At 42.5% G+C, this 23,609-nt stretch overlaps 1 protein-coding gene across 17 annotated transcripts in view; it reads left to right on the forward strand.

Annotated features, from left to right (window-relative positions):
• The first annotated feature begins 15,679 nt into the window (after nt 1–15,679).
• SOX5 (SRY-box transcription factor 5) overlaps nt 15,680–23,609 on the forward strand; it is a 1,171,821-nt gene continuing 1,163,891 nt past the window's right edge. For 12 of the 17 annotated variants that reach the window (XM_070788607.1, XM_070788601.1, XM_070788612.1 and 9 more), the window contains exon 1: nt 15,852–16,234. The gene's annotated coding sequence lies outside the window, so the exon portion shown is untranslated. Of the gene's footprint in view, nt 15,771–15,851; nt 16,235–23,609 lie in introns of those variants that run through there. The other 5 variants (XM_070788605.1, XM_019961453.2, XM_070788611.1 and 2 more) reach the window with 2 other exon arrangements.

Below are 23,609 nucleotides of genomic sequence, written 5' to 3' on the forward strand. Positions count from 1 at the left end.
CTTTCACCTCTGATGTGCTGTTATTATACTGAAGCCCTGCTACAGTGGCGGTAGGGTATAGGGGAAGAGGAAACACTCAGTAATCTGAATTAAATCTCAGTTTTCAGTGGGCTGGTGGCTTGGGCTGGGCAGTGACCTTCACAAGTGCTTCTCTTGTGGTATAGCCTTTCCTCCCAGCGCCCTTCCCTAGCTGCAGGGCTCCCCTTTTGTTTCCTTGAAGTCCCCCTGGTTACATTTTCTCCCTTACTTAGGTGAGACAGATGAGACGAGAAGGCTAGAGGGGCTGAATGGGAGGAATGCCTTTCCTCCCACTGGAATAAAACTCTGGTAGTCTTTTCCTTTGGACAATAGACCCTTGTTATGGAGAAGGCTCCATGTGTATTATTTCACAATGATTACTTATGTCCTTCCCCTGCCAGAGCCATGAGGCAATGGATCTACATCATGAGGACTTTACCTGGAAGTAAAGTCCACCCAAGTAGGGTGGATGCTGCTTAAGATAGGAGTTTCTCACTCTCACACTAGTTCCCATACAGCCTCCAGCAATTCATCCAAAGTACCACTGAAGTGTTCCTGCAAGTTTATGGCTTCAGCATCTTCTGATCCAGGTAAGCAGACCTTGACTGTGACACTGGGCATGTGCCCATTCCTCAAGGTTTTGGAGTGATGGTGTACCTCATGACCTTCGTTCTCTGATAGGTTCAAGATAAGTCATTAAATTTCAGTTCGCCCAACGTTTTCTTGTCTTAAGAAGGTTTGGAGTGTTTGCTGCCAAGATCTTTATGTGTCTGAGCTAAAGCAAGAAGTCCATTTGACATATATTTAATACTTGATTCATAGTCTACATTTCTTTTTGCTCTTTTTTTTTAGTTTTTTTTATTATTATTATTATTTTTACTTTACAATATTGTATTGGTTTTGCCAAAGCCTAAAGTCTTTTAAAAATATAACATAAAAATTTAACATTTTCTTCACATATTTGGTTTCTTTGGGGGGATATCCATGCACATCACTGGGGCTTGTTGTCTTTGCATTTCCAGGAGGCAGCTGTTAGCTGGGTGACCTTGGAAAAGTTACTTATTCTTTTTGTGCCCCAGTTTTCCTTTTTGGTAAGATAGTATGAATGGTACTTGTCTTTTAGGATTATTATGAAAATTAAATGAGAATACACACACACACACACACACACATATATATATATATACAGTAAATATCTGGCACATATTCTCAATAAATATTAACCTCTTTTTTAAAAAAAATATTTATTTATTTATTTGGCTGTGTCAGTTCTTAGTCGTGGCATGCAGCTAGGATCTTTCATTGTGGCACATGGACTCTCTAGTTGTGGCTGCGTGGGCTTCAGTAGCTCTGGTATATGTGATCTCAGTTCCCCAACCGGGGATTAAATCCAGTCCCCTGCATTGAAAGACAGATTCCTAACCCCTGGATCACCAGGGAAATCCCAAACATTAATGTTAACCTTTTCATAATTGATCTCATTCTCCAGATAGGGAAAATGAAGTTAAAAAAAATTTAACACAATTCTTACTTCTGGATTCCTTGTTTGACAATGTGGTGCACTTTGAGCCACAGCTGGTGGTAGACCTTCGGTAACTGCAGACTTCAAGACACCGGAACAGCCAGATGAAGTGTCGTCTAATTGTGTATGAGGGCCACAAAGCACTGAAAGAGTTTTTTTGAACTCTCCTGTCCCTTTGCACATGCAGGCAGCATGATGCGGCATAGACAATAGCCTCAGATCAACAGGAAAGTGGCCCACGGAGAAAGGCACAAAGTATTTTCCTTTGCTAGTCTCTTGCAAAATTTTGAAATTAAAAAAAAAGTTTTTAGATTTCAATTTTGATATAAATGTTGTTTCTTGTAAGATTTCAACTGGTTTATCTTAATTCTATTTTTCCCAGGGTGTCATCTCTTCTTTCTTCATTTTGCATGTATTATACTGAGGAATTGGTGATGGAAGGAAGGTGGGGTGAGCAATTTCCAAAAAGGTCTTGCATGAATCAGGACTGCATAAGTGTAAGCTCATTTCTAAAACTCCATTTACAGTAGGGGCCAAGGCAGGAAGTTCTGACAATGCCTTACGGGAGTATTCTCCCGGGAAAACTGTGGCATTGAAAAATGAACACCAGTACAAACCAGGGCACACTTAAAGACATTCAACTTGGAAGGATGCCTGAATCTTAAAAAGTCTTTACATGAACTTTCAACGGCAGGTTTTCTGCATTTATATGTAGAAGAGAGAAGAAATCTAGCCTTGTTGTCATAGATTCTTACTTGTTCTGGTACATTCAATTCATTGAGTCTCTTCTACTTTTTTAAATAAGATTATCATTTCCTTTATGAAAATGACAGTAAATTTTTATACAAATGTAAATGTTTATATTTAATGCTTTTGTAGTATCAGTGGGTCACTTGAAGTAACAGCAAAGGTTTGTCTTGTCTAGTATGTTACAATCTAACAGTTTATAAGTTGAAGGCAGGAGGAGAAGGGGACAACAGAGGATGAGATGGTTGGATGGCATCACCAACTCGATGGAAGTGAGTCTGAGCAATCTCTGGGAGCTGGTGATAGACAGGGAAACCTGGCATGTTGCAGTCCATGGGATCACAAAGAGTTGGACATGACTAAGCAACTGAACTGAACAGTTTATCAAAGACTGACAGATTTATAGGCTTTCCTTTAAAATAAACAAGAATGGGACTTCCCTGGTGGTCCAGTAGTTAAGACTGCACCTCTTTGAGCAGGTATAATCCCTGGCTGGGGAACTGAGATCCCACATGCTGTTGGGTGTGGCCAAAATTTAAAACATAAAATAAATAAGAACATAATTTTATAACCCCTTTATTATTTTGATGAGTTTCAGATCAGATCAGATCAGTCGCTCAGTCGTGTCCCACTCTTTGCATCCCCATGAATCGCAGCACGCCAGGCCTCCCTGTCCATCACCAACTCCTGGAGTTCACTGAGACTCACGTCCATTGAGTCAATGATGCCATCCAGCCATCTCATCCTCCATTGTCCCCTTCTCCTCCTGCCCCCAATCCCTCCCAGCATCAGAGTCTTTTCCAATGAGTCAACTCTTCTCATGAGGTGGCCAAAGTACTGGAGTTTCAGTTTTAGCATCATTCCTTCCAAAGAAATCCCAGGGCTGATCTCCTTCAGAATGGACTGGTTGGATCTCCTTGCAGTCCAAGGGACTCTCAAGAGTCTTCTCCAACGCCACAGTTCAAAAGCATCAATTCTTTGGCACTCAGCCTTCTTCACAGTCCAACTCTCACATCCATACATGACCACAGGAAAAACCATAGCCCTGACTAGACGAACCTTTGTTGGCAAAGTAATGTCTCTGCTTTTGAGTATGCTATCTAAGTTGGTCATAACTTTCCTTCCAAGGAGTAAGTGTCTTTTAATTTCATGGCTGCAGTCACCATCTGTAGTGATTTTGGAGCCCAGAAAAATAAACTCTGACACTGTTTCCACTGTTTCCCCATCTATTTCCCATGAAGTGGTTACAGATATATAATTTTGTCAGATTATTTTTTGTTGTTGTTCAACTGACAAGTCGCTAAACCCCATGGATTGCAACACACCAGACTTCTCTGTCCTTCAGTTTCTCCTGGAGTTTGCTCAGACATGTTTATTGAGTTGGTGATGCCGTCTAACTATCTCACCCTCTGTTGCTCCTTTCTTCTCCTGCCCTCAATCTTTCCCAGCATCAGGGTATTTTCCAATGAGTTGACTCTTTGTATCAGGTGGCCAAAGTATTGAAACTTCAGCTTCAGCATCAGTCCTTCCAATGAATATTCAGGGTTGATTTCCTTTAGGATTGACTGGTTGGATTCCTTGCTGTCTAAAGGGCTCCCAAGAGTCTTCTTCAGCATCACAACTCAGAAGCATAAATTCTTTGGTGCTCAGCCTCCTTTATGGTCCAACTCTCACATCTGTACATGACTACTGGAAAAAACACAGCTTTGACTATACAGACTTTTGTTGGCAAAGTGATATCTCTACTTTTTAATATGCTGTCTAGGCTTTGTCATAGCTTTTCTTCCAAGGAGCAAGCACCTTTTAATTTCATGCCTACAGTCATCATCCACAGTGATTTGGGAGCCCAAGAAAATAAAATCTGTCACTGTTTCTACTTTTCCCCCAGCTATTTGCCACAAAGAAATTATTTTTATGATTCAATAATACTTGATGTAATCATATTTGAAGGTTATAAAATACATTTGTAACCATCATCTCTTCTGATCTTTAAAACAACAGGTGAAAGAAGGAAGGCAAGCAGCTGCTGCTGGAATTCTGATGTAGTCAAATCTGCAAGCTCATCTAGAACTGTTGGGGATACTTAAGCAGTCTTCTAGAAAGAAATTTTTACAGAACAGTCTGATGTTTCCTGGAGAGATGCACAGAGGATTTGCATTTTATATCTCTAGGATTCTCATTTCCAAAGAGGAAAAGACAATTTCTTGTATGGGACATGTGTGAAGATATCTGGATGTGGGTACCTCAGAGAGAAGGGCTCTCTCTGGGGTCTCTTTCATAAGGGTGCTAAATCTCAATCTTATGCATAAGAACTGACCTAATCACCTCCCAAAGCCACACCTCCTAATCTGATCACATTGGAGATTAGGATTTGACCATAATGAATTTTGAAGGGACATAAGCATTCAGTCTGTTACTGGGAGATTACTCTCATTCCTATAAGAAGGTAACTGGGAGGTTACTCTCATTCTCATAAGAAGAGATAGCAAGAATACACAGAAGAACTATACAAAAAAGATCTTCATGACCCAGATAATCACGATGGTGTGATCAGTCACCTAGAGCCAGACATCCTGGAATGTGAAGTCAAGTGAGCCTTAGGAAGCATCATTATGAACAAAGCTCATGGAGGTGACAGAATTCCAGTTGAGCTACTGCAAATCCTGGAAGATGATGCTGTGAAAGTGCTACATTCAATATGCCAGCAAATTTGGAAAACTCAGCAGTGGCCACAGGACTGGAAAAGGTCAGTTTTTATTTCAGTGCCAAAGAATGCTCAAACTACCACACAATTCCACTCATCTCACACGCTAGTAAAGTAATGTTCAAAATTCTCCAAGCCAGGCTTCAGCAATACGTGAACTGTGAACTTCCAGATGTTCAAGCTGGTTTTAGGCAGAGGAACCAGAGATCAAATCACCAACATCCGCTGGATCATGGAAAAAGCAAGAGAGTTCCAGAAAAACATCTATTTCTGCTTCATTGACTATGCCAAAACCTTTGACTGTGTGGATCACAATAAACTGTGGAAAATTCTGAAAGAGATGGGAATACCAGACCACCTGACCTGCCTCTTGAGAAATTTGTACGCAGGTCAGGAAGCAACACTGAGAACTGGACATGGAACAACAGACTGGTTCCAAATAGGAAAAGGAGTACATCAAGGCTGTATATTGTCAGCCTACTTATATAACTTATATGCAGAGTACATCATGAGAAATGCTGGGCTGGATGAAGCACAAGCTGGAATCAAGATTGCCAGGAGAAATATCAATAACCTCAGATATGCACATGACACCACCCTTATGGCAGAAAGTGAAGAAGAACTAAAGAGCCTCTTGATGAAAGTGAAAGAGGAGAGTGAAAAAGTTGGCTTAAAGCTCAACATTCAGAAAACGAAGATCATGGCATCCGGTCCCATTACTTCATGGCAAATAGATGGGGAAACAGTGGAAACAGTGTCAGACTTTCTTTTTCTGGGCTCCAAAATCACTGCTTTTGAACGTGGTGTTGGAAAAGACTCTTGAGAGTCCCTTGGACTCCAAGGAGATCCAACCAGTCTATTCTAAAGGAGATCAGCCCTGGGTGTTCTTTGGAAGGAATGATGCTAAAGCTGAAACTCCAGTACTTTGGCCACCTCATGCGAAGAGTTGACTCATTGGAAAAGACTCTGATGCTGGGAGGGATTGGGGGCAGGAGGAGAAGGGGACATCAGAGGATGAGATGGCTGGATGGCATCACCGAGTCAATGGACATGAGTTTGAGTGAACTCTGGGAGTTGGTGATGGACAGGGAGGCCTGGCTTGCTGCGATTCATGGGGTCGCAAAGAGTCGGACATGACTGAGCGACTGAACTGAACTGAACTGAAAATCACTGCAGATGGTGATTACAGCCATGAAATTAAAAGATACTTACTCCTTGGAAGAAAAGTTATAACCAACCTAGACAGCATATTAAAAAGCAGAGACATTACCTTGCCAACAAAGGTCTGTCTAGTCAAGGCTATGGTTTTTCCTGTGGTCATGTATGGATGTAAGAGTTGGACTATAAAGAAAGTTGAGCGCTGAAGAATTGATGCTTTTGAACTGTGGTGTTGGAGAAGACTCTTGAGAGTCCCTTGGACTGCAAGGAAATCCAATCAGTCCATCCTTAAGGAGATCAGTCCTGGGTGTTCATTTGAGGGACTGATGTTGAAGCTGAAACTCTAATACTTTAGCCACCTGATGCGATGAGCTGACTCATTGGAAAAGACCCTGATGCTGGGAAAGATTGAGGGCAGGAGGAGAAAGGGGACGACAGAGGATGAGATGGTTGGAGGGCATCACCGACTCGATGGATATGGGATTGGGTGGACTCCGGGAGTTGGTGATGGACAGGGAGGCCTGGCGTGCTGCGGTTCACGGGGTCACAAAGAGTCAGACATGACTAAGCCACTGAACCGAACTGATTGAACTGAACTCTCATTCCTGTATTAGTTACTATACTTTTGCATGTAACAAATAAGCATTGAATTGAAACTAACTGAAACAAAATAAAATTCTTGAAATTTATTGGAAAGATACTGCTCCTACTGCTACTGCTAAGTTGCTTCAGTAGTGTCCAACTCTGTGCGATCCCATAGATGGAAGCCAACCAGGCTCCCCCATCCCTGGGATTCTCCAGGCAAGAGTACTGGAGTGGGTTGCCATTTCCTTCTCCAATGCATGAAATGAAAAATGAAAGTGAAGTCGCTCAGCCGTGTCCAACTCTTAGCTACCCCATGGACTACAGCCTACCAGATTCCCACCGCCCATGGGATTTTCCAGGCAAGAGTACTGGAGTCTGGTGCCATTGCCTTCTCTGTGGAAAGATACTGCTGCTGCTGCAGCTAAGTTGCTTCAGTCGTGTCCAACTCTGTGTGACCCCATAGACGGCAGCCCACCAGGCTCTGCCGCCCCTGGGATTCTCCAGGCAAGAACACTGGAGTGGGTTGCTATTGCCTTCTCTAATGCATGAAAGTGAAAAGTGAAAGTGAAGTCGCTCAGTCGTGTCGGATTCTTAGCTACCCCATAGACTGCAGCCTATCAGATTCCCGCTGCCCATGGGATTTTCCAGTTTTCCAGGCAAGAGTACTGGAGTGGGGTGCCATTGCCTTCTCTGTGGAAAGATACTAGAGTGGATCAAAAGAAGAAGAATGAAAAAAGTGAACAGTAGAAACTAGGGTGGCTCAGATGACCTCTCAGTTTGGAATAATGGTCTCGACTGGGCTCAACACCATCCTCAGTCTGTTTTTGTGTTGCTATTTCATTCTCTCAAGTTGTGTGCCATCGTAAACTTGGATTCATGGCTGAAATCAGCTTCTGGGCTTACATTCTCACAAATGAGGCCCAAGGTAGAAAATAGGGCTATTTTGCCTATCTACACTTGACTCTTAGGAGGTAGAGCATGAAAGAAAAGGACCATATAACTAAAGCATTACGAAGAATTACTTACATAGAGAATGTAGAGCAATTTCCATAAGACGGTAAAGGATACTGGACCCAAAGAAAAATGTTTACTTAGTAACTGTACTCGATTCCAAGTACCAGAAGACAGCAAAATTTTGGCATAAAAATAAAGATTTTATTTGTGTCACATAATGAGAAATCCAGAGGTAGGCAGTCACGTGGTCTTGGGAAACCTCCTAATCACTTTGTTGTTATTGCTTAGTCCCTAAGTCATGTCTGACTCTTTTGTGACCCCATGGACCGTAGCCCACCAGACTCCTCTGTCCCTAGGATTTCCCAGGCAAGAATACTGGAGTGGGTTGCCCTTTTCTTCTCCAGGGGATCTTTCTGACCTAGGGATTGAACCTGGGTCTCCTGCATTGCAAGCAGATTATCACTGAGCCACCAGGGAAGTCCTCCCAATCACTTCTAGAACCCGAATCACTTCCTTATTTCTTCTGAGCTACCCTTAGTATGTTTTTGTCACTCTTGATTACAAAATGGATGCTCTAACCTCTAGCATTATGCTCATGTTCCAAGTCATTCCAGTCAGGAATGTTCTGTGGAACTTGGTTTGGTTCACCATCACATTATTTTGTTTGAGCCACAGGAGCAAGTAGTTACAGCCTTGGGATTATTCATGACATAACCCAAGGAATGCTAGGGCACCAGGGGAAGCATTTGAATTTGTAACCATTAAAATGAAACAAGAGTATGTCAGTGTGTGTTTACACTTATTTGCTGCTGAGCACCCATATTTGAAGCTGCTCTTGATGGCATCAGGTGCAGCAGAAGAGTTTGGAGCCATTCAGGTCCACTTGAGTTTTCACGTGTTTATAATATGTAGATATAGCAGGTAATCAGACTGCCAGCTGCAGGTGTCTTTTGCCAGACCATGGTGCTGGATCTAGGACACAAGGATATCCTTGTCTCCCATCCCACTCTTACCATCACCAAAGGTGTGATACTGACTCTCCAAGGGCCAGGATTGTTGCTTTCCCTCCAGTTATGAAATTGGTATATTCATCCCAATAGCCATCAGTCAGTCAGTTCAGTCTCTCAGTCGTGTCCAACTCTTTGTGACCCCATGGACTGAAGCACACCAGGCTTCCCTGTCCATCATCAACTCCAGGAACCTAGTCAAACTCATGTCCATTGCGTTGGTGATGCCATCCAACCATTTCATCCTCCACTGTCCCTTCTCCTCCCGCCTTCAATCTTTCCCAGCATTAGGGTCTTTTCAAATGAGTCAGCTCTTTGCATCAGGTGGCCAAAGTATTGGAATTTCAGCTTCAGCATCAGTCCTTCCAATAAATATTCAGGACTGATTTCCTTTAGGATGGACTTTTTGGATCTCCTTGCAGTCCAAGGGACTCTCAAGAGTCTTCTCTAATACCACAGTTCAAAAGCATCAATTCTTCAGTGCTCAGCTTTCTTTATAGTCCAACTCTCACATCTGTACATGACTACTGGAAAAACCACAGCTTTGACTAGACGGAACTTCACCTTTTCCTGATCACCTCTAATTTAGACTTATACCTTTTGTCTCGAAAGGTATGATGCACATGAAACATGGTATTTTTACAAAACTTACAAAGATCTATTATGTCCCCTACTTTGACCAAAGAGGGCCATGTGGAGAAGCTTAATGAACAATGTACTAAATCAAATGGTCATCATCTTTAGGATCAAGACCTCATCAATCCCAAGAGGTGTTCTGGGTAGTTGAATCAGAATTAGGTTTGAATTCCATGGCATCACAAAAGAGTAGGACTAACAACAGCATAGAGTAGAAGTGTCAGATACCTAGAGACTGAAATTTTATTTACCTCCTTCCAATAATTTACTGAAATTCAAATACAAAGGACATTTTTAAGCAATGCTTTTTAACCACCCTCCTTGTTTTATGTGCTTTTGTTAACCTTTCATTTTGTTCGTTCCTTCATTTGCCCTCCACATTTCACATACTATACGACACATTTGGTAATATGTGATCAAAAATCTGAAAGAAGAAACAGAAACAGGAGTAATCATGAGTTCACAGACTCAAATAACTAAAGCTTACTGGGATTCAAGCTTGAAATATTATTGCCTCACTTGATAATTTGTTCTGCTACCAATTCTAAATAAGCAAAATATGTCATTACCCTTTTCCTTAAAAATTAAATCAATGTGTCCCATTGCATGTAAACCTTCATATATTTTTGATACAAAATTTGTAGCAATAGAGAACACAGACTATATTGTGAAAGCTACACTTGAAAGGAATCCACACATTAAAAAACCCGATTTTTACATGTTTAAATCCTCCCACATTTTATACTCATTATTTAAAATTAAAGGACAGAAGTCAAACTGAAAACCAGTAAAATTAAGAGACAAGATGTGGGAACTGCAAGTTGTTTCTCTTGAATCGAGCCAATCTTGTTCTTTTGGTTTTTCTCTCAGGAAAGGAAAATTTAACAATCAGAATAATAAACACACTTCACTAATAAAAGCAATGCAATTGTGGTTTTGATTGTGTAAAGTATCTGGGTTTTATACATTATTTCCTCTTTTCAAAACTGTGGCTGAAATTAAAAAAAAAAAATTCATTCTAAATACTTACCAAAATGAGAAAGTTTAAAAAATTAGAATTCACTCTTTAAGGTATATGCTGCCTCACATTTCAGTCAACTTCGGCAACAAAACCAGTGTTGGCAGTTTTACCAACTGTCTTTAACCAGTTGGGTCTGGCTCTCAGTTAATATAGTACTACTGATCCTTAATTCGTAGAACCACAGGGGAATGTTTAAATAAAAGAACACTCGATTTCATAGTAGTTTTTAAATGAAAACATATGTATCTGTAATAGGGCTTTAAAAGTTTTTTTTCAGTAAGAGCTTAATGTGTGGCATCTGTTAGGTATAGGGTGTCTTTTTCAGTTTTTCTGAAGAGGAACGTTAGAACCAGTAAAGTTAATGGTTTAGATGTCAGTATCTCAGTTGTTATCAGCATTAAGAGGATCCAAGGAAGGAAGATTGTCGTCAGTTATTTTTCCTTTCACAGATAATCCATAATTGTATTTAGGGAGAGAAGAAGAAAAAGAGAAGATCTCACAGTAATTTCTCAAAGTTGACTGATTTGGAGAAGCTAACTTTTATTTTTTAAAGTTTTTTAAAATTAATTTTTATTGGAGTATAGTTGATTTACAAAGTTGTGTTAGTTTCTGGAGAAGCTCACTTTTACAATTTGATATGCATACAGAAAAATGGACATGGGATAAACCACTCATATATCTGGGGTTCTTATCAAATATTTTAAGGTTCCTTTGAGGGATGTAATTTAGTCCATAATTGTTAAACATAAATAACCGTTATATTAAATAACTGCTATATAATATACTCTTGTTAATGGAGTGAGAGTTGACAAACTACACTAACTTAAAAAATGAATAAAAATGGATTATTTATAACCATTATGATGACATATTTGGTTTCTTGCATCCTCTAAATTTCCCTCTACTTCTCAGGTCACAGATTTTTGTATTTATTAGCCTCCTTCACTATCTTCTTTAGGATTCCCAAGTACCCTATCTCTGCTCTTTTTAACACATATGACCAAAGGAATCTCAAATGAACTTAGTACAAATCAACTGGGGTCAAATGTGTATGTATACTCCTAATTCATATTCATTAGCACTCCCCCAGAATCCGCCTGCTAATGCAGGAGACATGGGTTCGATCCCTGGGTCGGGAAGATCCCCTGGAGAAGGAAATGGCAACCCACTCCAGTATTCTTGCCTGGGAAATTCCAGGGACACAGGAGCCTGGCAGGCTACAGTTCATGGAGTTGCAAAGAGTCAGACACAACTTAATGACTAAAACAACAGCAACAAAACAATGCCTCCAAGTATGTTTGGGAGCTTGAGATTGCCTCAACAATTTTTAGAGAATCTTTAATACCTTGGACAAATGTAAATGCCTCTCCCATCAATAATATTTCTAGTGCTACAGGAGGCAACTTGAATATGGGGATGCAACAGATCTCAGTTGATGTGCCTTTATTTTCCCCTAAAGTTGAGAGTTAAATCTACATAGTTGTCCCTTGGCATCCACAGGGTATTGTTTTCAGGACATGCCTGCATACCAAAATCCCCGGATTCTCAAGTCCTGTCGTCTGCCCTGTGTACCCGGAGATTCGACCAACTGTAGATGGAGTAGAACTGTGGTGTTTATGAAAAAAAAGTCTTCCTATAAATTGACCTGCGCAGTTGAAATCTATGTTAAGGAACAACTGTAGCATATAGGCCTGTAAGTATGCAGACTGTTTATACATCTGAGTATATATATTGAAAGGTAGCATAACAAAGTAGATAAGGTCTTAAAGCTAGAGTACCTAGGTGTGAATCCAGGCTCCATCACCTGTTAATTGTGTAAACTTGGACAAATTATAAAACCTCTCTCTGCTTCAGTTTCCTTTCTATAAAATGATATTATAAAATTATGGTTGTGAAGATTACATGAGTTTATACATGCAATGCATTTATAACATTGCTTGTAAAATTATACGGATTCCAAAACTTCAGCTACTGTTTTACCATTTATATCATATGGATATATACATATAATACATAATTGCTTGGCCTATAAAATAATTTCATATATGTTAGGTACCTTTTATATTTAGTATATATGGACACTCTTTTATATGGCACATAAGATTTTCTTAGAAATTTCACAGTTATCTGTTAAGCAGTGTGAGAATATCAACATAGATCATGTCTGAACAGTACATAATACAAACTTGGTATTTTAAATCTCTGCATTTAAGGAAATAATATTTCTCACTGAAAGACTGAACTTAATATAAAATGTCAGTATATCTAGGTGCGGTGGAAGGGCTTAAAGCTGGAGCAGACAGGACTGGCAATTTGGCACAACCACTTAGAAGCCATATGATTCTGGACAAGTCATTTAACCTTTCTGAGCTCTAGTTTTCTCATCTGCAAAACAGGGATGTAATATTTCTTGCAGGTTTGTGGTAAAAAAATAGGGAAAAAATAGGTAAAAAGCATTTGGCCAAAAGCCAGGCACATAGTAAATGCTTGATAAATGGAAACACTGATCTTTCATGTGTCAGTCCTGCTTCAAATATGGGTATTTTTTTAAGCCCAACACAAACAAACATTCCACTGGAGGTTTTTGATCAGCTATGCTGTTGCTCTATAATGATCATGGGTTAGTCTTAAGGCCATGTGGTTTCAATAACCATAAATGGTTGGAAGTTCTGTTGCCTGCAGGAGCAAAAAAAAGAAAAGAAAAGAAAAGAAGAGGTTGGTGTAATTCAAGTTTCACCAATATCTCACCAGGCAGCTTGAGAGCGCCTTCTTCCTTCTGCCCAAGGCTCTCATCTCCTTCAAGTAGGAAACCCAAGGGTCCCAGGAGCTGCTACACTGAAACCCTGAGAAGGCGGCTCTGTTCTGCTTGGTTGGGTTAGGCCAGACAGGCACACTTGTTACTCACTGGATAGAGAGCTAGGGGAAAAGAACTCACTCTGTCCCTTTGTTTACACTGAGTATGGGCCAAGAGGAAGTAAAAGTTCACTGTAAACAACAGCCCCCTGTCAAATGTTACTTATTTTCATATAATGGGTACTGAGGGGAGGAGCTTGTTTTTTTGTGTGTGTGTGCAGTTGGCCTGATCTGCTTCTTGCAGGTTATATAAGGACCCCAGTAGTGAAAGCTAACTGTGAAAACCAACTACATATGTACTATGAGAATAAATCATTTAATAAATGCCAAGAACTCTTTGGAATAAAATTACACTTAAATTCCAGGTGCACAGTGCAATTATTGGTGCATTCTTAGGAATTCTTATATTCTTACTAAGCAAGTGCTTCAAGACCTGAAGCCTGTGTGATACAGTCAATGTGAGGAGAACATACAGCAAGATGTTTTATACACACAGGCAGAGAATTTTTTCACACAGTTGGTGAGACCACATTGATCCAGCAATTTGAATATTATTATTATCCGTGGTCTCTCTCATTAAATACTTAAGAAAACATAGTAAAATTGTTAAGGATACACATTTAGAATGCTATAGCTCTAGCTCTATTCAAGTTGGCAAGTGATTAACACTGCTTAAAAATTCTAGGCAGATGATAATTTAGAGTCCCCATGAAAGCCTTGAGTTTATTTGATTGTTCTCTTAATTACTGGGCTCTATGCTATCAAATATTTGTGGAAGAGGAAGTTTTTCTTTGTGGGAGTGGATTATAACCTTGCTTACACTTGGCAATTTTTGCCTTGAGTTATTAAGATTTGCATTTCTCACTTTTAGTTCTAAGGAAAGGTGTTTAGCCATTTTTAGAAAGCAGGTACCAAATAATCAATTGTCAAACACCCCAGAAAGTTCCCGCCCTAGACAAGTGCAAAAATCTCAGGTATTAGCAACCCACCTCCAGAGACAAATCTACAAAGGGTGGAAGGGGGGAGAGAGGATGTCTCACTTTTTTAGGCTAATATATTGTGATTGGTATGTGTTGCGTGCATTAAGGAACACTCTTTGCTTGTTCGCTGCCGTTTAGAAACCAGCTAGAAAAAAAGTCTGCGAGAGATCGCGCACAGGCGAGCCCCAAGCCTCCCTCCCTTGCTCCTTCGGTGCCCTGCCCTTCCAGGCGCGTGAAGAATAAACAGGCTGGTCATTGATCTCCGGGTGGTGGTGTTGCTCTCTGGGAAATGCTGGGGGTGCCGAGGGACGCGGCTCAGTCCGTGGAGGCGCGTCTGAAAAAAAAAAAAAAAAATTTGCCCAGGAGTGGAGAGAGAACATGCAAATTGGCATCCAGCTCAACAAGAGGAAAGGGGACGGCGAGAAAAAGAAACGTGTTGCTCGTATTGTGTCTTAGTCTTCTGCTCTACCATTCTCCTCCGGACCCGTGACCTCCCTCGAGACATCCCCCTGCCTTCCCTTTCTGGACACCAGATCCGGGGAGAGCGGTCAGGATTCCCCCGCTCCATCCTAGGTTTGAGATTTAATAGGATTTTTTTTTTTTTTTTTTTAACCCCCCTGGCAAACCGGCTGCTGTTTTAAGTCAATGAAAGTAAGATGGGTAGAGATAAGCGCCAGAGCAGCCCGGGAGCTGTCAGAACACACACAAATCAGCCCCCACAGCTCCTGCTCGGGGCATTACCTTCGGAGTTTCTTCCTATGGGTATGAGACTCCGGGGAGGCTTGTTCTCGCCTTCCTGCGCCGTCTCCACGGTCGCAGATTTAGCAGTCAAAGCCCAGCCGCCAAGCCTTGTTGAGACCCCTCTAAACATCAATCTCCGGTTCTTGGGCATTGGGATTTGGGGCTTTAGGCACACAAAACCAAACCACTTCAACCACCCCAGAGGCAGAGATGAGAGCGCCTCAAAACTTTTCTCCCCCTCACCCACCTCCCCACCGGTCAAGGAGTAGGTGGGTGCGGAGTGCCGTCGGCGGGGACCCGCGGGCGCAGAGCGGCTCTTCGGGGGAGCAGTGGTCGCTTTAAAAACCAAACCACTCGCCGCTCCAGCCTCGGCGCTGGGCGGACGGCGGCTCGCCTCCCAGAAGGTTCCGCGGACAGCCGCAGACCCCCACGCGCGCCTTCCGCGCCGGCTTTCCCGCGTGCAAACGGGAGTGGGGGGCGCCAAGGGGCCCAGGTGATGCTTCCAGGACAGCGGGTGAGGTTCCAGCGCAGGGAAGAAGTTGACAAAGGAGACTTGACTAAACACGAATGCATATTTATAGACGCGAGCTCCATCAAGATCTAGAGATAGTCTCCTTCTCCCTGCCTCCTTCCCCTCCTGCCATTTCATTTTATCGCTCCTTGAAGTGGAGGGCAGATTGTTTTCTTTAAAAAAAAAAAAAAAAAAAACATTCCTGCCCGGTGTGGGTCATCGCCGCGTTATTTACAATCTAGTTACTCGGCAGCAGACCGGGAAGCCAACTCCGGGCTCTTTCCCCTTCGGATGGACAGAGAGGGCGACCGGGCGGCCCGCGGCAGGAAGGAGGTCAGGGTGGGTTTGCGGGCGCCCTGGGGGCGACCTGGAGGGAGCCCGAGCCCCCGCCCCGCCCCCGCCCCCGCGGCACCACCGCCCCCCCTCGGGGCGGGCGCCGGGCCGAGCTGACCGGCGGCGGGTGCGCTGCCCTCGCCTCCCCCATTGTTCCGACTGTCTTTTTGCCTTTTGTTATTTGCACTCGCATTGTGTTGTTTGTCTCTGAAGCCGCCTCATGACCAGCCAAGGGATTTCACCTCGTCCTTGAGAGCTACACGGGGAGCGCGAGCGAGCGAGCCAGAGACTGGGGGAGAGGGACGCGCGCGCGCACACACAGACACACACACACAGACACACATACAGAGTGAAAAAGGCGAGCCACCAAACCCATCTCCAGTCTCCTCCCGGGGGGCCCCCCAGCCCGCCACTGTGCCACTTTGCATCCCGCGCCCGAGGAGACGCAGAGGAAAGCCGGTAAGGTGCGTGAATCGCAGCGTTTTAACTTTGTTGTGGGTCCCGACGTGGTTGCGGGCAGCCCTCCAAGGCGCAGCGCTCTCCCCGTGCCCGCCGCGCCGCACTCGCTCGCGGCTCCAGCTGGAGAGCCGGCGAAGGAGGGAGGGGGCCGCCGGCGGAGTTTCCTCAAGTACGGAGGGAGGGGGACAGGGTGGGGGCGCGGGGAGGCGGGAGGAGGTTCGGGGCTGACAGCCGCCCCGTCCCCCCACCCCTCCTCCGGGGACGGCCGTCCGCCGGGGACCCCGGAGTGCGGGCTTGGACGCAATTCAGCAAACGGCTAACTTTATATATTTCGCTCGGGGAGCCTGCGTGCCGCTGCCGGTATTGTTTTGCAAGTGGTGGCGGTGGAGATGGTGATGAGCGAGGCGGGCCGGAGGAGCGCTGGGAAAACGCTAAGGCTGGTCCGTGTCTCTCGGCCGGCGCCCCGCGGCAGCCCCTCAAAGTTGGTCGGGGCGGGGTGGTTCCGATCCTTCCCCGGACGGACGCGCGACCCCGGCCCACCCCACTACCTGAGCGCTCCCCCGGTTGTCTTTTTGTTTCGCTTTCTGCCATCCCTCTCCGCATCAGTCTTTCTCCTCCCCAGCAACCCCCTCCCGGCCCCTCCCGCCCGGAATTTCGGAAAGGAGCCTCATCCTTGTGGACTCTAGGGATTTCAGACACCGGAAGCTTTAATGTTTAATTGCAACTAGTTTTGCACCCCCCCACCCCGCTCCGAGTATGAAGTGGAGACCGCTCACGTGTTGTGTCACTTGAAGCGCGGGTTGGGGAAACCTCGCTTGCACTTTGGGCTCCAGTCCTAAATCCAGGAAAAGAGGTTATACGAGTTGAGATCAAATTGCATTTGGAAATGTTTGCGTCTGTTAGCAGCAGTTGGTTGAGTATTGATCGGCTGGCATGGGATGCACACGAAGCACTGTTTACATATTTTAAAAGTAACTTCCCTTCCACGTTACAAAGCGAATCTATTCATATATAGGTGGACTCTGGTGAATATCTAAAGACGCTGGCCTCTGTGACCAAAGGCAGAGCGGTGGCGAATGTGAATTCACGTCGTTATCTTCCTTTCCCAACTGAAAGCGGGTCAAAATGAGAAATTCTGTGACTGTGCAAAACGATATTCTCAGTGCCAGCCAGCCCAGGCACTCTGGGTGGCAGTCAGCTGTACTTTTTGAGAAAAGTTTAGGGATTGGTTCTAACCCAGTTGAGATCCTCACTATATCCAGATATCCAAAGTAGTTTCTCAAGAAAAGCAGAAGCCGGTTTCCCCATGAGACTGCCTTCAGGCCCAGCACAGTTCTTTCCTTCAGGGCAAGACCGAGGAAGAGCTGGGGGATTTTGGGTAATAAGTGTGGGAATCTGCAGAGAGACTAGACAAGAGTGATTTGTTTCCTTGCTGTTCATAAATAATGGCCCTTAGTATCTTTCACACACACACACAAAACAAAACAAAACCACACAAACAAAACAGGCCAATCAAGAAGGTGTGTGGGAGATTTGTAGGCAATGGACATTTCAATCAGAAAAACCAGAGCAGACTTTTTGATCAGGATTACCAGGAGTAAGGCTCGATTGCCAGAAGTGATTAGGTTAAGGGCCAGATGGTTTTAAAGTATACGGAAATGTTTTTTAACTTGGACTTTTATAGCATTTACAAGGAGGACGGTCTCTTAGAGTCTTTACAGAACTGCTGAATTTTGATCTGTCTAATTTTGAAAGAATTCAGCTGTACGGTGAACTGCCATTAACTCTGATAGGAAAGGAATCTGGTTTCCAACGCTGATACATGGGAGAGAGTTTCTGGGGGTGCTTCTTCCTGATTTAAATATAGCTCTGAGGCTGAAGCTTAGATAAATCCAGCCACAATGATTTAAAATCATAAGTACTTACACTGAAAGTTCTCTTAGGCATTGTGTAAAGTTCTCCTGCAGATTATGTCATTAACTGTTTATTCCTCAGAAGTATACAAGATAAAAATCATAAGCATCACTTAAAACTGATGCAATACAGCATCAGTTAAATCCTTAAACTGGTAGGGATGGCTTTTGTTTGCCTAAAAGGTAGATCTTTCATCACATGAGTTGTTTAAAAACATTTAATTGTGGGGATGGGAAGGGATGTGCATAATTATTTAGTTATTTGTGTTAATTATATAGCAGCATACTCCCTTGAAATTCTTTTTTTCCCTTTCTTTCCAGTGGTCTTTCTAACAACCTTGTACATGCAGAAATAAGAGAGTTTTTGTTTGCTTGTGGGTTAAAAAAAATCTTTTTGTAGCCATTTTGAGCGGGCAGTATTGAATCAATCTGATATAGACTTGAAAGAGTACTCTTAATACAGGAAAAAAGAGCTTGAACTCTTCATACAGAAACCTTATACAGTTTTGTTGTTGAGATTGAACAGTTCTGGTTGAATGGCAGACAGGATTCAAAACTCAAACTTATTTGGTAAATAACCAGGCATTTGAGATCCAGTGGTTATTTCAAGTTAACTTAGTTCTATACATGTAAATGCACATCCTGTTTAGACTGACACATGGTTTTGTAAAAAAGAAAAATGAATATATGCTTATAAAGATGTTATCTGTGGAGTATATGGAGTAAACAGTAAATAAGAAGAGTGAAGTTTATACTGAGATATAGCTGCTGCTGCTTTTTTTTTTTTTTTTTTTTGATCCTTTTTGGGCATAAGGCAGAAGCTGTAGGGAGAGTTTAAAATTTCATTTTCCAGTTAAAAAACTTGAATGCTTGGAGAATTTTTTTCTTTTTAAAGCAAATGAAAAATATGATATAATGACTAAAAGAACAAACTGTCTTCTTGTAAAAGCTGTATCCCTTTATTGAGTGATAGGCAATCATTGTTCTGAAGGTATGTCTAGATTATATAGGCTCCCCTGATGGCTCAGACGGTAACGAATCCACCCTCAATGCCGGAGACCTGTGTTCAATCCCTGGGTGGGGAAAATCCCCTGGAGCAGGGCATGGCAACCCACTCCAGTATTCTTGCCTGGAGAATTCCATAGACAGAGGAACGTGGCGGGCTACAGTCCATGGGGTCGCAAAGAGTCGGATATGACTAAGCAAATAAGTGCAGCTAGATTATATAAAAAATATAATAATCAGGGCAGTATAAAACTTGTTTTTATTACTCTAAAATATACTGGATTTCAAATAACTTAGAGTTCTAACATTGAACACTATTTAGATTTCCAGCAGGTAGAATTGTTTGTTATGATTGATGGCCATAACCTGGATGATTCACCCAGTGTCTGATCACCTCTGGTAGCAGAGAATGCTGTAATTAAGAGTTTTGAGAGTAGCCTGGAAAACTTATTTGTCTAGGCCAGAAGTTGATGCGTTCCCTCACATGCTTATCACACTTCTTTAGCCTGAGAAATGGAGGTTTATTTGAAAGGCGAAGAAAGTGCTTGGCTGTTTCAAATAAGCTATATCCTGAGCTTAGATTTGTAGATAGTTAATAAAATAAAAGTCTAATTTTGTTCCAAACGTTGTTTTAAAACACCCATTTGTAAATTGTCTCCATTTGGTTTTCATATGTTAATGATTTGGGATCTGAAACTTCTTTCAGAAAGGCATTTTGGTTTATCTTAAAAAACACCACACAAAACTGTCTAAACAACTCTGTAAATAAACTGTTCCAAATGCCTCAATTTGATGAATGAATTAAAGAATTATAGTTCTTAATCCAATTATGATAAGTCTTGTTATTTCCATTTCCTATTTGAGGGTGCTTAGGGAGTGGGGATGGTAAATGATTCTCAAATGTGAGTGGGGTCTTTGTTGTTTATTTTCTGTATGTGATATAATCACTCATACCTAGGATTTAGAAGGATTTCAGAGGAAGACGCGTACTTGAACCACCTTCAGTTAAACTAACAGTGCATTTGCATGTACAGTTGCTTTTCATGGAAGAGTAAAATGAAGTTTCTAAGACTGTGAAGCCAGGATTTAACCTTTTGCTTAAAAATAGTGATTTTTATATTAAAACGGGGCGAATGGAACACTTAAGGCCCAGTAGTAGGGCAGATACTCAGCTACCTTAGGCACTTTCAGCTGGGCCATACTGCGACGTGTCTATGGTATTTTTAAATAAACTTTGCTCTATTCAGTGTCCTTGTTTTAAAAAAGGGGAATATGCTTTTTGGGTGGTTTTCTCCCAACCCTTATGCCTCTAGCTGCCTTCATGAGTGCCCTGGAATGCCGTCCTGATCAGGGGCCTGGATTTAGGATAGGCCCTTGATGACAGCCCAGTTTGCTGTAATGGAGTCTTTTGAATTTTGCCCCATTTGCCCAGTTTAACGTCTGGCTCATCAACTAATGGATTCAAAGTGATAATAGCTTATTATGGTTTAATTATCTAACTAAATGTTGTTATTATTGATATTGCAGTATATTGGTACCATCTAATGCCTTAGAGAAAAACACGGAGTATCAAGTGAAGCTACCAGGGAGAAATACTTAGAAACATAGGCATTCTTTTTGTTGTTGTAGCACTCAAATCATACCTTACAGGGAAGTAATTACTCTGCTTTTGAGTAAGAGTGACATTCAGTGGGGGAAGCATATTCATAAAATCAGGGGGAAAATGAATGCATTTAAAGAATCAATGCAATAGCCAGCCTTTAAAAATTGAGTCTTAAAATTTCCGAGAAAAAACTGCATCTCCAGGAAGTGGCACCGGTGGTGATGGTGTTGGTATTGCATGCTGCAGGTAGAGATCCTTTCATTCATTAAAAAAAAATTGATTAATTAATTTTTGGCTCTTCTGGGTCTTTGTTGCTGCGCAGGCTGTTCTCCAGTTGCGGTGAGCCGGGGCTGTTCTCCAGTTGCAGTGCGCAGGCTTCTCATTGCAAGGCTTCTCTTGTTGCATAGCATGGACTCTACGGCGCACACAGACTTTGGTAGCTGTGGCCCGTGGGCTCAGTAGTTGTGGCTCCTGAGCTCTAGAGCACAGGCTCAGTAGTTGTGGTCCACAGGCTTAGTTGTGCATGTGGGATCTTTCCAGGTCAGGGATCGAACCTGTGTTCCCTGCATTAGCAGGAGGATTCCTTACCACTGAGCCACTGGGAAAGCCCCCATTTATCAGCTCTTCATTGCTGAAAGTTTATTAGAAGTTTAAAAAATGAGCCACCTGATTATATCTTTGATGCTGTATTCAGTTACCTCATGATTATATGCTACCCCTTGTCCAAAGGGGATAAGTAGAACAGCAAAGGGATACACTATTGGTGTTCCCTGGAAGCTCAGTGCCTTGTCCCTGCAGCACCAGTTCAAGTTTGGGAGCTAGGGAATTCAGGAGGGAACCAGGATGCAAAAGAAGCCAACCCACTAGCCTGCAGAGCTTTTCAATTTAGGTCTATTTATAATTCTTCCAGGACTTCACTTGGAGTTCTGAACATTCAGTGCTCTGCCCCTTTTCTTAACCTCTAAAGCTGGAGATTATAATCCTTTTCTTGTAGGAATATTGCCTGGATTACACTCAATATTGTATATCAGATTCCTAGCATAGGGTGTCTCATGAACTAGGTGTTCCGTAATTGTTAGCTGCACTCCTCTCTTCCTTCAATCAAAGCTAGATTTTGATCATTAATAATGTTCAAAGCTTCATTTTGTACTTGCTTTGAACTTATTTGAATCCAAGAAGAAAAATATATCACTTTCTTGAGGCTGAGATCAACACTTCAAAATGGTGATTCAGTTAACATCTATGTATGATCTCTGACAATGTGGTTTTATTAAGATGCTGTATCTGGTGCAAGTGTGAATTCTATCTTTTATTCATATAAGTGTTCCTTCGTGAAAGAAACAAAAGCTTTAGGACCTAACTATAGATCTCTCTTCTTGTTACAATTTTTGATTTCTTGTTGCAGATATAAACTAGGGAAGATTTATTGTGATTTTATCCATGGAGAGTCATCTGCCTCTGGGTTATATTAAGTTTAGCATGTATGGATTGAGAGAAGTTCCACTTGGAAAAAGAAATAAATCTGCCTTTGCATTGTTTTGTCCTATAGAGTCGACAGTTCCTTCAAAGAGAATCTCATAGGTTTGTTTGTCTAAATTGGGTGCAAGGAGAAAGACATAATGTATCATTGCCTACTGGAATAGATGGTATACAGAACCTGCGAAAATTAGTTTTCTTTTCCCAATGATTCAGAGAATTTCTCCGTAAGTCTACTGACCAAAGATAAGCAAAAGACTTTTTAAAAAAGCAAATAACTTGGTTACTGCATTAGAGTCCATCAAGAAGTAGACACCAAGATGTGATTCGACATGTAAGAAGTGTTTTGCAGGGAAGGCATAGGAGAGCCTGTGATCCAGGTTTGACACTTACGTAAGGAGAGAGGGAAGGAAAGAGGACTGAGTAGGAAGAAGCAGGATGGTAGCTAGATGGTTTGGCTAGAGAGATGAGAGTCAGCCACCGGAGGAGCCCTCTGTCTCAGTGGAATGGCTGCATTCACAGCCCTCACTGTGCTCAGTCCTTGGCCAGGAGCAGCCCCTGGAAACAGGGCCTTGGAGCACAAATGACCCTGAAGTCATAGAGGGCCAGCTGGTGGGGGCACTGAGTTTGTTATATCCTGACCACAGGAGACCTGAATGGGGTAGTGGTTTGGAAGTATAGCCCTGAGTACTGGCTCTAGTTGGGTGGTGATGGTGGTGGTTTAGTTGCTAAGTTGTGTCCGACTCTTTTACAACCCTATGGACTGTAGCCCGCCAGGCTCCTCTGCCCATGGGATTTCCTAGGCAAGAACTGAAGTGGGCTGCTGTTTCTTTCTGACCCAGGGATTGAACCCCCATCTCCTGCATTGGCAGGCAGATTCTTTACCAGTGAGCCAACAGGGAAGCCCCTGGTTGGGTGCACTCGCCACTAAGAAACAGACCTGGTGATTTCTTTGAGTTCTGACACCTTACTTTCCTCCACTGTAAAATGAGAAAAATGACTGTATCACAAAAATGTATGTAGCACACCTCACAGAGTGCTAGTCAAGATTGAGATTCTATGAGATTCTATATAAATCCACAGTACCATGTGTGGCATAGAGGACATGTTCAACATATATTTCTCTCTTTTTAATGTATTCATAAAATGCAGTTGAGAGGTATAGGTGAATTGTATCAGGGGATTGTAAATATATTTTAACAACAGGTAGTTCATGTAATTAGAAGGTATGGTTTCTGCCAGCAAGCATCCTTCATGTTCGCCTTTTCAGAGTCACCCAGTTTAGCTCTCAGGCTTCAGCCCTTATTTTTATGAGGCTGTCAACTGTGCAACAGATAGACCAGCTGCCGACCTTGACCATCTTCAGGTAATTTGCTCTAAAGC

The sequence above is a fragment of the Bos indicus genome, chromosome 5 (assembly GCF_029378745.1).
Source record: "Bos indicus isolate NIAB-ARS_2022 breed Sahiwal x Tharparkar chromosome 5, NIAB-ARS_B.indTharparkar_mat_pri_1.0, whole genome shotgun sequence".
NCBI lineage: Eukaryota > Metazoa > Chordata > Mammalia > Artiodactyla > Bovidae > Bos > Bos indicus.